We start from the raw sequence: 16,761 nt of genomic DNA on the forward strand, positions 1-16,761 counted from the left end.
TTCATCCCACTGAAGGGCATCTGCGAGACAGCGCTGAGCACCACTTATGAGCTATTACGTAGTAGGTCACAGTGTTGACAAATGTTTTCAATTTTTTTCTGAAGTGCCACTCATATCTGACTTTCCCACGTTCTTCCCTGCTGCTACCCCGATGTAAACAGTGCAGGGTCATATAGGAGCCACTCTCCCTCTCTCCAAAATGGTATTGCTGGGGATCAGGGGATGACTAATCTCTCCTGTTTACAGTCTGCTAGCTGTTTGAATCCTAACATAATTTAGATGACAGGGTTCGGAAGACTAGAGAATTATGTGTTGCCAAGCTACTAAGGAAAATAAATTAAAAAAAAAAAACTTCTCATGAGGTGTTTGGTAATTTCCCTCACCGCCTGTACCATCGCACCCTGCAGTTCTGCTGCCCTGCTTTTCTCTCTGTCCTTGCAAGAAACACCTAATGTAGTCACCTTGCCCATCTGAGACCTGAGAACAACTTCCAAGATGCCCACAAGAAGATGAAGAAGAGGAAGGAAGCAGAGTTAGTAATTTAATCATGCGTTGGACTAACTAGCCTTTAAACGATTGTGCTGGTACAGGAGATTTCCTACAGAAGTTCCCATTTGGGCATCTAGTCCCTTCTCCATACCTGTGGTGCACATATATATATATATATAAATATTTAACCATCATTTATATATTTCTGTATATATATATAAACCCCAGCTGTATGTTCACTAATTGCCTTTGTAACTGTCCAGTGAGTACTCAAGTTATCTTTTGAAAAATCCCTTTGCAGTTATATACCACTTTTATTTCAGTCTGCATTTAAGCCCATTAAATAAATCAGAGAAGTTGTATAATTCTGGAAGTCCTTTTAGTCACAAGATCCAGGCATAAAATGGTCATCTGTCTATAAACTGAATCTGAAGAAGTTCTATCAGAAATGAGGTGTAAATTTTTAACATTGCACATAATTTGGCTGTTAGAACAATTTAACATTTGGATGCTACACATGGGATGTGGGATAATTTTTGTCACTTGAAGTCTTTGAAATTGGAAAACTTCCTAGAAGAGATGTTCTAGCTCAACCACAAGTGACTGAGCTGCAGACTCAATAACTCAAAATTGAGGCAGACTGTGTGAATGTCTGCGATCTGCCTCACACGGGGTGGTAGGCTGGAGAGCTGTGATGGCCTTGAAATCTATGAAAACACTTTGTCTTTTCTGCTTGGTATTTCAAAAGGAGCTGACACAGCACAATCAATTAAGATAAGGTGAAAGAGGTGCAGCGAATAAAACCGCAGTCAATTAAAGACTGAAGGTGGATGGTGCACGTACCCTACAGAAGATGAGGTGAATTGTAGCAATTAAACAGAATAGTCTTAATAAATGAAAGGACTCACGTTACAAATTTGATAAAAACTCATGTTTTAGATACAACACATGAAGAAAAAAGAGTTGAAATAGCTGTGGAAGAACGTAAACACTCATTTTGAAAATATATTCAGCCAAACAGCTGTCGTAGTAACCTTTGCAAATAAAAGTGTTTAAGAGGATCTTTACTGAAGAATACGATGTTAAGTGGTATATCTCTTCAGAAATCTGGCACTATTACTCATCTTAAACTGGAAAGATTTGACAGGAATGGGAAAATTCAGCTGTGCCAGCCTAGCAGGTGTGAGGGAAAGAAAGGTTTCAAAGCGCAAAGCCCACAGTGCTTTTCAGTGTCATGCCCTTTGGGAGCTCCTTCCTATGAGTTGTACCTAATGGCAGCTCTTTTGTACCAGTCAGTGGATTAGCAGGTGATCTTTTGAGTCATTTCTGGAAAAAATTACACGTGGCTGTTTGTGGAGCTGTTAGTGGAACAAGATCTTTCTCAGATTATGCTCGTCTTCTGATTAATATTTTTTGCATGATAAACTAGAAAGTGTTTTGTAAATGGTTGCATTATTAGCACAGAATATATTACCAAGTAATGTGGAAGCACAGTCACATCAATTTGCAGAATATGTAGAGGTGATACAGTCAATTTAAGTTGAAAAGCAACTTTAGCTACACTGTCATGTTTGTAAGCTAAACCGGGCCTCCTCTCGTCTCCATCTGTGCATGGGAATGAGAAGGCAGAAGAATCTGCCTCTCTCTAGCTAACTAGTCCAACTGCTGCCTGGTGGTATTGTTATTACTAAATGGAAAACTCGTTGCAGTAGGAATCAAGAAGATACTGACTACAGTGGTTCAGGCAAATTTCACATAACTGTTCCGACAGGTGCTGTTGGAAGCAGAGGTGGGTGGATTCTGATAAGAAGAGATGCTTCTGAAATTAATAAACATTACTTCATCTAGCTACTTAAAGCCAACCGTTTTCCCTTCACACCCTTCTCTGACAATGAGGAAACTGCAAAACATGAGTTTACAAGGAAGACTTTTTAAGGGAGAGGAAAATAATATTTATGATGAAAAATACCGCCGTAAGACATTTACACAAATAGGAAAGAAATACCTGCATTCTCAGTGTTGTGTTTTGGTTACATCCAACAGAGGTGTATCCTCTCTGTGTGCTGGTCCCACTCTCCCCGTCCCTTTTTGACCTGTGCACTGCCTTATTGCTTGTTGTGAAAATTACTGAAGTATCAGGAATACATTCATGCAGGTCCATCTTTTGCTACCAAGAGAAAATCCTGGTAAGTTTGGCAAGATGACTGGCAGTTACTTCCATGCTATTTTTTGCTCTGTCTCTGGTCTTAATACTGACATTGCATCTTTACTTTCAACTGTAATATGAAATCTCGGTCTTTTAGCTGATTACAAGGTTAGAGCTTCTCTAGTACCTGGCCTCTCATCCTATACTGCTTGGTCTTGTTCTTACCAGAGTTCATTTTGCTTTATTTCATGTGGCAGAAGCCTTATATCTGTAGCACAGATTTTATATGCCAAAGAAAACTCCTAAGCAATGGCTTTTACTTTGGCATAAGGTACAGTTCCTTTTTTTTTTTTTCTTCTTCATACTCTGCCAGAAGAGGCAAACATTGAAGACTGCAACTTCTCCCAGTGAATTTTTACTACAGTTCTGTTACGCTTCGGTGAGTTGATAAAAGCAACCGCATTTCACTGCTTTTGTAACCTGAACTGCAGAAAATCTTAATGTTAACCATCATCACACCAAAATAATGGGCAATTAGTTTTCAAGCATGGTCTGGCTCATCGTCTCTCTTACGAACCCCATTAAGCTATGACAGGGAAATCCTTCCCAGGCCCTCAGTGCTCTCACCGCCTTAAGTCTTCTCTTCCTTGTGCATAAAATCCCACATATTCCAGTGCATGTGACTTAATATTTATCATTTTAAAAGGATTTCCTGGTTTAAAATTACTTTTTCTTGAAACCTGGCCTCATATTTAGTTCATCATTGGCTGTATAAAAAGCAGCCAGGTTGGAAGGAAATTAATAGAGAAGTTAGAAGTAATTAAAACTCAGAGTTGGCTGGACACTTCTGAAAAGTGCAGATGACTACCTGTGTCCACATATGCAGTGCATTTGTCTAAGTTACTGGTGTGTGAAAAGCAAGGAATGGAACGAAAGCCACTCTTGCTGCCATACCTACAGCAGATGCTGCTTGATGCCTGCTAACACAGAAATATGCTCTCGTGCTTTTACAGCAGCCTTGTCAGCCCTTTTTGTCCTGCCTCTCGTGCCCTTGATTTCAGACCTCTGACCTTACATTTCCTCTGGCATCCTATACCAAATAAATAAATAGACAAGTAGGTGATCGTGTAAGACTGAGTTATTTACCAGAGAAGACACTGCTCAGAGATGCTCCATAGTTGGCAGTTTAAAATTCTCTGTTTCTTTCTGATGTTAATTAATAGGCTTGCATTTAAGACGAAATGTATTCAATTTGTGCACAGTGTTGAGAATGTCACACTACAAGATCGGTTATATACATAGCAATACAATTATCAGTCTCTGCTGACAAATGTACCGTGATATTGATAAAAAAGCAATAACTTCAATGCACATGTCAAAATCAGCCCCAATAGCTTATTACAGATTGTTAAATGAACATAAATATCTAATGTTCAGCCTGTAATGTTCATTCGTACCACGGCAGATGAAGGTATAGGCAGAAGAATTAATTTAAAACACAATACCAAGTGTCTAATATTCACCAAGTCTAAGCTATATTTTTTTGCAAGCATCTGTGAAAATATGGGGGACTAGTTCCCCACCCCAGGACCAGGCTGCAGAAAATGGATGACGTTCAGCTTGCTAAACCTCTTTAAGTGTCCCTGAGATCTGGTTCCGGCCCAAATCCGCCAGCTTATCCATAATCACCTTTCCCTGTTTCCAAGAAGGGAGCGTGGCTCTGCGGGCTGCCCGGGTCGCTGCTTCCCCCTCCCAGCTCCCTCCCGCACCCAGCCAAGGCAGGAGCAGGGTGATGGTGTGGGCTTTCCCAGCAGCAAAGTGGGTTTGAGCAGGTCAGTCTGAGCCTTTTATGAAAAAGTCACTGTCACATCAGCACATTTGCTGATTTTTCATGGGGGGAAAAAAAAGTTTTTTTAAAGGAAAGGGAAGGGGGGGAGGGGGGGCATAGCCTCAGACAGATCCCGTTTCCTCCTTCATTCATCAGATTTCTTACCCACATTTAGAAACATACAGAAGTGAGTTATGAAAAATCCATCTTGGAGAAGTCCTAGATTACCAGAAAAAAAATAAATAATCTTTCTACAGTTGTGGAGCAGCTGAGGATGTTGGAAGGCACAAGGCTGCAGTACTGACACAGGCAGTGACAGCCCCGAGAACCTGCCACAGCCTTCCCAGTGTGCCGCACCAAAGGCTTGGGCACCCTTTGAGCATCAACGCTGCGGCACCCAGCGGGCTTCAAGGGAGCCAGGTGGAATCCACTGCTCGTCTTCTCCCCCACAAGACACGATCACAACGGCCCCCGTGTGAGGACTTGTACGGCAGAAGGGGGTTTCCCACCCACGTCAACAACAGGGAGACGCTGATGCTTTTGGTTGACTTCCAAGTGGTTTGTACCTCTGCTTTGTGGAGAGGAAACGAAAGGTACATTCAGCAATGATGGCAGTGGTGAGATTTACTTTGGTGCTAGGGTGGGGTTTTTTGGTTGGTTTTTTTTTGTTTGGTTTTTTTGGTTTTTTTAAGGTCATCAGCTCCAGGATCACTTCACATAGCGCTTTCAGCTGATTACTACTTTTTAGTGTTTTCCTGTTGTTTGTTTTTTCTTTTTTTACATTTTCTGCCCTTTCTGCTACATTTTTCTAATGAAAAACGCCCACTGCAAAGAGTTTGCTCACTTGCTGTTTGTAGAGGTCCAGCAAGATTGGTATTGTCTTCTGCTTCCTTAGAAGGACATGGATGAACCTCATCCAAGTTCCTCAGGGGCAAACTTCCCACCTTTTATATTCAGATGTGACAGAGGGACACCAAAGAAATAAGTATTTCAAGTTCAATTAGCCTTTATGGATTTCGGCTGACTTGATAATCAAGTCCCTGTACAGAAGAAATGTGTTTCACTAATAAATATTCTCCTATGTAAAAGTACACATCTAAGCACTCACTCAAAAAAATTGATTTCATTGTGAAAAGGAAAATAAAGTTAACTTGTGCCAATGCAATCGTCCTCCTTTGTGGTCCCACAAAGCAGAAGAATTGGGTAACATCACCTCAGCAGTGAAAGTCCACCAGAAATGTAGAATCTCTGATCTGATATGCAGGTAATGGAAACTATTGTGCCACATTAAAGCTGAGATATAAACCCAAGGACTTGGCTATATGTAAATGGCAAAATGCTGTGGCATTATTTTATGAGCAGTTGCATTCAATGCTGTCACCTACTTCACATTTTAAAAACAGTGACTACAGCCCAGTTACTTATATTTTTCCTCCTTGCTCAGCTGTACCTTGTTTCATTTCTTTTATTGAATTATAATACCATATAGTATTAAATGCTGGTATTTGTCCTACTGCAGTTAAAAGCAAAGCTGTCACCGAGTGCCACAGAGCCCTTTAATGGTTTGCACATTTCACTTTAGAGGCATCAGCTTTTAAGTAAAATGGCTCCTTTTAAGTGTATTGACTGGACACGCACGTAAAGCGCTTTGGGCTGGAATCCCATACATCTCCCATTATGACTCAGCTGCCCTACATTTGCAACCTTTATTTTGTCAGATAAAAGAAGAAAAAAAAAATCATCATAGTGCAGACCAACTCACTGCTAATTGTAGTCTCTGAAGAAAATTAAGATGCTATAATACACCATTATAGTCTCTACAATTTTTATTAGGCATCCAGATATGTTTTCCTAATTAATAGTTCCTTTAGTGTCCAGATTAAAAATAGCTATTGAGAGCTCTGGGTGGATGATACAGCAGTATGAAATAGCATCACACCTGTCTCCGTGTTGCAGCTTCCCAAGTGTAAGTAGGAGTCAGAATTTCCCTCCTCATTAAATAAAAACACTGATAGATAGTACATCACTTGGCATCTCTAAAGTGATATACCTAAGACATACCATCTGCTACAAAGTTGCAAAAACATAGCCTGAGAAAAGTAGGACATCAAGGTGGAGCTTAATTTTCTTTAGTCAGTTTTCTGTCTATCCTGGACTCAAGCATGGATGGTGCAGGCACGGCTTATGATGCCTGAAACTGTAATGGCACAGAAAAACAGTAAGGGAGCATGGCTGTGAGCACAGTCATTTAGGAACAGGGAAATTCCAATCCACTGCTCCCATGACAGACATTTTCAGTAACTGGGAAGATAATATTTTTGAAGGTAGCAGGGATCACAGCTTAGGGTCCCCTGTCCTTGTAAGCGCTCCCAGCGCTGAATTACAAAGCTGTATTTCCATTTGCTTTTTCTTTCCCTGGTCACAGGAATATTTTGCAGTGTTGCAGAGTGCTCAGAGTCTGACCTGGAGCTCAGCCTTGGCTCTGAGGGCTGGGGCTGAAGTTGGGAGATTGAAGCTGGAGACTAGGGTGACCATAAATCTCAGATGTCCTACTTGCTGGAGAAGTAGGACAGAGAGCGCACCACAGAAATGAGCAGGAATCCAACACCCTTCCTGACTGTGCATCACTTGATTCAGACCGGGGTTTCAGGCTGAGAAACAGCCCGAGAAATCCAAATTGAATAAAAAAGGATTGCTTTCCAGCTGCGTTTGCTGTGAAATTTTTTGGGCATCCTCCTTCAGCATTCTGAGTACTGTGAGTCTCAGTCAGGTCCCTGAGAGCTGGAGACAGAAACATGGGAACATTCCCATCTGCTCACAGACAGCCTTAGTTTCAGACATCCAGCAGTCCAGCTGGAGACACTGCTCTGCTCAGGTTGCCAAACGAACAGACAATTGGATAAACTCTGGGGGCAGAAAAAGTGGCTCCATTTGGAGTAACAAGGTCATCCTAGTTCAGCAACACAATTTCCAGCTCATAAGCCAGGGATGCAGCAGCAGGTCTGGCAACACCAACCACCACCACACAGCCCCAGGCAACACTATCTGCACCCCTCCTGAGGGCCACCCATCTTCCTTCTTGAAGAGTTACTCAGATAAAAGACCTCTGGCACAACATTCCTTCCTCTCCACTTTAGCACATGCGCCTGCTCAGAAAAAGCGACCCGCTGATGTGCTGGTGGTTACAGCAGAGCTATATTACACAACAGATACTCACCCAGGCTCCCCAGAGATTAAAGATGATCCCAGTGCTTTCCACCTCAAAATCCTGTGAGCAAAAAAGTGTCCACAGTTTACAGCATCCTGCTCCTCAAAGCCACCACTGATAAGCACATTGCCCATAAAATACACTCTATCCAAAGACAAACTCAGAATACACCCTTCACAGAAGAAATATCTCTGCACTGTCCCCAGCCGTAGCCTCCACAGGTCTTTTTAACTTCTCCATCAGCACCCAGGTGTCCCCACGTGTAGGACCGTGGAGAGGAGGATGCTTGCCTGGAAGGCTGCCTGTGCTGAGACCTTCCCCTAGTTCTGCAGGAGCTGATAACAAAGGGTGCAATTACTACACCTTGTTTCTGCACGTCTCAACTCGGTTTTCTGGACTCTTCTCATGCACGAATGCAGCAAATTCACTGCTTTCTCCTCCCTGCTTTTCTCCAGGCCTAAGGCAACGACTGCTGTGGAGACCACCTGGGTTAAATTAGCACAATTAAACAGTGTTAAGCAGTTCTAGGAAATGCAAGGCTGTTTTCTGCATTATTGAAGTCATGGTACGTAGCTGTCAAATTACTGTCTGGGAGCAGGAGGGTGACTTGTGGGAGGAGCGCGGTGCCAAAACTCTCGCCTGTGTTTTGCTGCTCTGTAAAGCTCCATCTCTTCATCTAAAGCCAATGCCCATTAACATGCTTCCCCTTCTCACCTTACATGTCTTTTAATTAATGAAGGGATATGCAGGGGAGCTTCTCACCTGCCCGCCTCCAGGCTGTGGTGTTGATCTCCAGCAGCTGGAAGCAGGGCAGGTCTGCTGCTTGCTGGGCAAGGATGTGTAGGATCAGGGTCATCATGTGGTGCATAAAGGCTTGCCAGTGCTGGTCACTGTTTCCTAATTATATGAGAAGTGGCTTTTTAATGTTGGCATCCTATGTCTGCAAATTGAAGCATCTGATGGGGTTGGGCATAACGCTGGAGGGAAACTACACGGCAGGGCTGGGTGACTCCTTCCCCATCCTCCGGTGTCAGGGGCACATGGGCCATGTGAGACGAGAAGCTATTGAACTGGTCCTCTCGGACCTTCCTCTCTTATCTTTGAGGGTGATAAAATGAGTTATAAAGCACAACATTTAAGTTCAGCAGCAGTCAATATTCCAGGTTTTCAATATGGGGAGAAGATGGGAGCTCTTAGTAGAGCTCTGTTTCTAGCATCTGCAAAGTCAGGAAAAAACAGAGTGCAGGAAAACGTGCAAGCATCATTAGTGGAGAAAAAGAAGTGTGTTTTTTTCTATTTTACTAACCCAGAATCCATAGGCGATGATTTTTTTTAAGCCTGACTATCCCTTTAAGAAAGGCGAGAAACACCCTTCAAAGACTCATAATGAAATAACATTATTTATCAGTATTAAATATAGATAAACAAAAATGAGAAACAGACTGAACTGCAACCCTCTGTGAAATCTGGCTAATCAGTTTTCATTTCCAGGAGGCTTTAACATGTTATTTAATTTATTATTTATCTGTTCTATTGTGATTTTGCTTTTCACCCCCAGTGCTGGGCTTTGGGCATTTTAAAAACACTTGGTGAGAGGTTGGAAGTAATGCCTCGACTTCTGCCGGGCTGATACTTTGCCCATATTTCAATCCTACTGAGGTACTGGTAAGCCTAATGATCATCCAAGGGTTCTCCTAACTTCACTAGTGACACTAATCTTGCATCCAGGCACATTGCGATGTATTTCCTGGACGACAAAGTGCTTTTCCTTTTGGACCCAGCTTTACCTCCATCCCATGCAAACACATCACCGTTTCACTTTATTTCTTTAATTTATAGGCATCAAAGTTGCTGAATCAGGAAACTGAGGTTATAGCTGTTGAAGAAACGAATCCCACATTGTGACAAACTGCTTTTTCGGCAGATTTTCTTGTGTTCCTCATTCTGAGTCATTGTCACACATTTTAAAGGCCGGAGTTACATATGAAGCTCTTGATGGTGAGAGCTGGGGCCTTTCTTGTGGTTTCTGCAGGCAGACAATTGCCGTCCTGTGTCTCTACTGGCTGCCTCGAGCTCGTGATGCTTCATTCGCATCACAGTACTTCCTGCGCCGCTGGAGTGTGCCACATCGCCTGCCAGAACTGGAAGTGAAGTGGTTAAATTTGACTATGTTAATTGGATTCTAATTAGCCCGACAATGCTACTCTGCTCTGCTCATGTGTCTCACTGGGATTTCACCTCTTTACGGGGAGGGATGGGAGAACTTGGAGGAAAAACTAAAATTCAAGAATCAGGCAAAAATAAAACAGATTAAAACTGGGTAGAACAGATTAAACTTTTTGTCTTTAGCTATGGTAGTAGTTGACCGTGCAGTTCCTCAAAAGTCAAAACTTTAAAATGTCTGTGACATTCAGGGTGGTGGCCAGGGAAAGCAGAGCATCATTATCTCTTTAGAAGCAAAATGCCCTACTGGATCTATCCAGTTGGGCAAGTATTTGCTGGCACCCAAAAACACGATCTGTAATTGCATGCGCAAATTTATCCTCACAATGTACCTTTGAGATAAGGAAGCCAGTTGATCCCCGTTTTGTAGGCTGAGGGGACTGAAGCCCAGGATTAAATGATTTGCCCAAAGTCACAATGGAAAATCTTAGCAGGAGGAGAGAGGAGCTGCGGTTCTGCAGTGCTCCCCTCCAGCTTGACGCAGGAACCTTACAATACTTAAAGAATTATTAAAATGTTAAATGAGTTGAAATGAAAGGCTCTGTCCAGAGCTGGAGTCATCATTTGGATTATTGGCTCAGTCCTTTGAAAAATACACAAACGCGGCACTATTATGAATGCAATTACAGCCAATGAAGAATTCTCAAATGAAGGGCAAATCCAAAGGAAACCATCTATGTTTTATATTTCTGTGGTCTTTTCCATCTCAACAGCGATAGAGAGCATGGCTGTGCATGCATATCTGAAACATATGTTGATTTTTGTGCTTGTCAGCTAGTTAGGCTCTGGGGGAATTCTCCCACAGTGGTTACGCTGTGAGAGATCAAGAGAGAGGGTGAACAGCTCGTGGGCTTTAAGATCTCTGTTCCTCCTTGAGATGTGAGTGGGAGTGCCTGCCCTTGTCCTCTCCCACCCACCCTCGTCCTCCTTTCTCACCCTGGAGTTTCCACCCTTTTCCTTGCAGAGAGCACTCGGGAGCAAATTGTTCAGGACGGAGGGAGATGAGCACAGATGTGACCACCTGCTGCATATGCCTTCCTCCTCATGAGCTTTTAAAAAGGCACTTCATATTTTAAAAAGGAGGAGGAAGAGGCAGTGACCTTTGGTGTTGCTCAGCACTGACACAGCTGGAGCTGGCCGGGGGTGGCGGGGTGTTATTTTTTACAGGTTGGCAACCAGACGCTTGTTGCAATGATATACTTTTTTTTTTTCCAGAGATCGCCTGAGTGTAGATGTGCCAACACGGGTTCCGGTTTTACCACAGCTAATTCTCTTATTTCAAAGAGCGGAAATATCCTCGGACAAATCTGCTTTGTCAAGGTTGAAAACGTTCCACACCACAGATGGTGACCATAAGGTGCAAGTGAGTTTTCAGCTGAACCAGTGACACCCTACCCATTTGCTTCACTGCTGAAGATTTTAAAACTAGTTTTTGTTATGAGAAGCTGAGCAGGTTACTTCTCTCCAAATGTCTCTTCCTCCTGTTAGCTCCTCACTTCCATATTCATGGCACTCCTGCTGCTACTAGCACTACCATGCGTAGCACCTACTGCAAATTGTCCAGTTCCTGTTGTTAGGATGGCAGTTCCCTTTGGTTTTTGAAAAATTCATTAACCGAGGGGGTGGAAGGGGTGGCAGAGGCCTGTTATGGTCCAGCACCCTATTGTAGGAGATTTTTTTTTTTTTCCAGGTGTGCTCCTGCATGATGGCTTGCTGGGGTTGTAACAAGATGAGCACCTCTACTTTTATGCAAAAGCAACTGGTTGCATTTAGATCATCCGCTGTGTTGCAGCACAAAAGAATTCTGCGTGCAGGGATATTGTTGTGGGGAGTTTCCCAGCAATGGTTTGGGGATTTTCAGGCCCTTCTAACACAGCATGAGATTTTTCTTGTGGACTGAACAGAGCCTCGACGGGAGTGGCAATGGCAGCTTACAATAATTGGTACCATGCTCTTCTGATTCCTCTTAACTGAGGGGGTTTATGTTAATATGAGAGAACCCACCTGTGGTTGGCAGTCTCAGTAGCTGTATCTAATTTTTCACTTTTGTAAATTCCCCGATTTCGTTGTGATGCCTCTGTTACTATTTTGCAGTTCAGTCATCCATCCTCACTTCTCTTTTTCCCTGACTAATTCCTCCCATGAAGAAAAATAAAGTTTAAAGGGGGGGGTGGGGGGGGTGGGGGGGGGTGGGGGGTGGTATGAGAGTTGACTTGCTCCAGATACAACAACAACAATGCAAGTCTAAAAGGAAACCTGATTCTGTCTCTGGGAAACTAAAACAAAAACTGAAAGTGAGCGCCTGGGTCATCTTCCCTCCCTGAGAAGCTCACCTTCCTTTTCCTTGTGTTTCTGTAACTGACTTCAGCAGGGGTTTGTGAGCAGAAGGGCAGCAGGCTGGGGACATAAATTACCTCAACTTTGTAAGGAAGTGGTGTTAAGTATTAAATGTGCTTTGAGGCAGCTCCTGCAATTCCTTACCCTCCTTATTAGTGGTACATCTTTTTAGAGTGAAAAGCTATATATATACATCATGTCGGAGTGATTTATACTCCCTCTCCTTATTTGGGGGCTAAATTCAATACAAGCCAGGACACGTCCCTGGATTAGAGCTGCTACATGGTGCCCACAAGGAGAAGCCCAGTATGTATAGGTCCTTCTCACTTCCCTTGCACCAGTCCTAGTTGTTTCTTCACCTCTGACGTGTCTCCATACCACCACTTTCCCATTGCTCTTCCCCTCTCCCTACTTTGCTCCATCTCCCTTTGGCTTCTGTCACAGATGGCATTCCCATCCCAGCACATCACTCTCCATCTGCCTCCGCTCCTGCCACTTTCTACCACAGCTTCAACCCGTAGCTGCTCTCTCCTGGATCCCATAACATCCCTCGTGATGACTGCATAAAGCATAAGCTGTTTCACTTCTCTTTCAAGATCTGCCGTGACATCGCCCTCCTTTAACTCTTACTTTCATTTAAATGTCACTTTTATATTCAGTTTCCAAGCTTTCTCTTCAGACATCCTCTGTTCTGCCCCTCAAACCTGTCCTTCATTACGGTTCTTGCAAAAGGCTTGACAATACTTTGATCATACCTATCACACTGACCTGTTTGTCTCAGTATCTTCTTATGTCACTTGCTCTGGTTTTATCTAGTGTTCAGCTTTATCACAACATCTTAACACGTACCTGAGTGTTTTGGAAGCCGTGTGAGTTATGCTGTTGTGGAAGGAGCACAGCATGAAAATAAAAATCACCAGATGTTCAGAAGCTGGGCCTGGCTCTTCACAGTTCTTTTTTCTGCTGGCTTCAGTGGGAGCGAGACTGAAGCCAGCAGTATTTTTCTCCCTGATGCTGCTGTGAATTACAGTAGCCCCACTTGAGTCCTCTGCATGACAAATGCTCCATTCTTGCCAGATCAATGGCAAACTTTTAGCTCTTTCAGGGACCACCTTCTTCAAGCCCTTTGCCATGATCTGGCAAGTGAAAAGAAGAAAGATGGTCTCCCTACACACTCAAAGTAACCGTGTTAACATAAACCGTGAAAGTATTGTAAATAGGTGCTTCCACTGCTTGAGGAGACATGCAAACTATTTGTCATTCCTTATACATTGGGTAATTTAAATATTTTAAAACTTGAAATAAATTACTGATAATAAAATTCAACAGTGTAATACGTCTTTGAATATTTTAAATCGGATATAAATTGTTCAATGAAGTTGATCTAGTCTTAGCATACTTTTCAAGAGATTTAATAGTGCATGATTTAAATGTATGATACTGTTCTGGTATATTGTATGGCATATTACATAGATTTAAATAGTCCTGGTTGGGATGAAGGTTTCATAGCTCAGTGTCTCTGTACTTTGACAGATGCATCTTCTGGTCCAGCAATAGCTGCTGTGTGCAGTGTCTGATGAGCCTAACGTGAAGGAAGCTTGATTCCTATATAGCGCTTGTAAGCTGGCACAGCAGTGCATATTAAGCACGTTCTTCCAACATATATTTGTGACCATTTTGAAGATACTTTAGCAAGGGGGAAGAATTAAATCTATATCCAATATATGTTACTAAAAACAATGTTAGTGCCATCTTTTGGGCAAGATTTTAAAGCACATAAGTCAAGAAATTGGATGGTCTAATTCTACCGTAACCATTATTGAGACCATTTGTACGGCTCATGTTTTCAAGTGAACATGATTAAGACAAATGGAAAAGCTCTACAGTACTCCTGCAGTGATGGTATTTTGGGTTGCAGAGCAGTCAGATGGTATCGGAGAGCAAGACTTTTTAATACTGTGTAGTGGTGTCACTACTTCCAACTTCTGACTCATCAGTAACTATTGCATATTTCTCAAGTGGAGGATTTTTTCCAGTAACTTGATGTTCTGAATGAGTTTATAGTGAAATGCTGAGCCAACGTTGACTCTGAGTAAAACAACAGCTTTGATAACATCTACGTTCATTCAGTTTTTCTCTTTCCTTCATGTAGTCCTCAGCTCATTGGAAACTTATTCCTCTAGACCATTGGTACTGTTGAACACCAAACAGACCACACATCTCAAGTAAAGATATTTTAGCTGTAAAATAGAGCTATCTCTGTGGATGATGAAAGGAAAAATCGAGAATATCCTATCATTTCTAGACTTGGCCTTAGACAATGGGCCATCTTAGGAAAAAGCAGGATTGGTCCACTGAAACCAGAACAGATGGTTATCTATTCCGTTAGTCTATTATTGTCTAAAACTTACACCGTATGCTTAATACCATCGCACTAAACACATTTATGTATAAGAACAACAAGTGAATTTTCAGTTAAGATTCACTTCAGAACTTGTAGTTGTTTTGGATTTCATTTTATTGGCTTCAATTAATGTACATATATTTTTATGTCTATGTAGCTCAGGAGTCAAACAAACAGCTCAGTCTGTTTATTTAAGAGACTGCATCATCACACATCTGACATGCACTCGCTGCATTTACAGCATCATCGCACCGAGTGCATTTATTTGAACTTTCTACCATGTACATGGGATCACACATTCAGATAAACACAGCTGTGTTTATTTCAGGCTGCACAACTCCAGATTGTAGATGTATGTCTGGAGCCAGTGGACTGCACATGCACTGTACAGGATTTTCAAACTCTTACAGCTTCATTATTTGTCAAATAAATGTCCAAAATACATCGAAGGCCCTTATCTCGTTCAGAGCTGGGTGAGGATAGAAAAGGAGACCTTGTCATTATGTACTTCAAAATAATATAGTACTTGCTGGATACTTTATTTGGTAAAAATACTTAACAATCTTTGTTAAATATTAATATTCATACTCCCATTTGGCTGGACATGTACACATGACTGTTTTCATTTGTGCCTTACTTGGACTTACAAACCACTCCAGTGTTGTCACCCTGAGGTGGTGGGTTGCTCACTAAGGCTCTGGTTTTGCTTTTACTATTCAGGCAAGTAATGTTGCTTGTGTGAATTCAAGTAAGTTATTTAATGACTTCACTGTCTGCAGATTTGGACCTAAAGATGTTTCTTTATTTGCAATATGAATGAGCAAACCTATTCTTAACAGGGAAAGAAAAGAACAGCATTATGTGGCACGGCAGTGGTTAGTGCTGTGACATTTTCAAGTTGCCATTGTGGTAATTAAGGCCTTGATGATTCAAAGTCTTGAAATCAGATGTTGAGTAAACCCCTGGTGTTACTCATGTGCTTGAGTTCGGCTTAGGTGTAATTTTTTGCATTCTTGTGTAAGAATACTGGGAAAAGCACGTCTGGCCCAAGAACACAGCTCCCTACCTTCAAACTCTCCTGCGTCAAAACACAAAGAACCTCACCAAGAGCTGTGTGTGCTCAGACTTTGAGTATTAGTCCCAAAGTCCACACGAGACTGGAATTACTAAACATACCTATAGACTGAAATACTTTCCCTCCCCCAATAAAGAAGAAAAAAAACAAAGTTGCATTAGGTAAGACCTGCTTTTACATCAATAAGTCAAATGCATTTTTTTTAAAAAATCATTTCCCTCACCCTAAGTCTGGCTTTTCTTTCAGTCTAAAATACCTACAAATAGGGTTTAATAATGGATGTGTTTCTTGCAGTGTAGGCTTATGCTCTGCTGAGTGATGGTTCCAGCAAATGCTAAGGGTAGCTTTGAGACAGAATGACTGCAGATCCTCTCAATTAAGAATTCTTGGACTTCCAATGGATTACAGAAATTCACTCTCCAGGAAAGCCTGGAAAATCCCTTCTGCTGTACTGTGTTCCAGGTATATATAGGGGCCTCAACAGAACCTCAAAGACTCAACTCAAGGCCAGGAGATGACTGATGGGTACTTACCACTGCAGGAATCCAACAGAGTAAGTCTGGTCTCCTCCTGTTCCTGAAGCCAGAACAAGAAAAATTAGTAACTTTTGATAATATATATCCCTGTATAGTGTTGGTAGAATAACAAAGATCCACAAAAACCTAGGTGGTGCGTGATGCAGAGCACGGGCACCTATGGAAAGCAGTGTGCACCCTTCGCAGCTGGAAGTCCACGAAACCTGGAAGATTGTTCTGAATTTTGGAGTGTGAGAAAGCAGGACCAGAGCTCACCCATGCAAAGACAGAGAAAAGAAAACCAACGTGTCACTATTGCTTGCCCTGAGAGTGCATTAACGCCTGAGCTAATGAGTTAGGGAGAACAGCATTTGGCCCCGTGGCAGAAGAGCCACATTCCAGCACAGAGATGTGAAGCGGGTATGCAGAGCTGAGCTAACTGGATGTGGGTAACTCATAACTGTCAGTGTCAACAACGGGGCAAGGCAGCAGCAAGTTCCTGCAGTAAATATCCAGAGGGCACAGCTCATTTATTG

Source organism: Falco cherrug, chromosome 8 (assembly GCF_023634085.1).
Source record: "Falco cherrug isolate bFalChe1 chromosome 8, bFalChe1.pri, whole genome shotgun sequence".
Classification (NCBI taxonomy): domain Eukaryota; kingdom Metazoa; phylum Chordata; class Aves; order Falconiformes; family Falconidae; genus Falco; species Falco cherrug.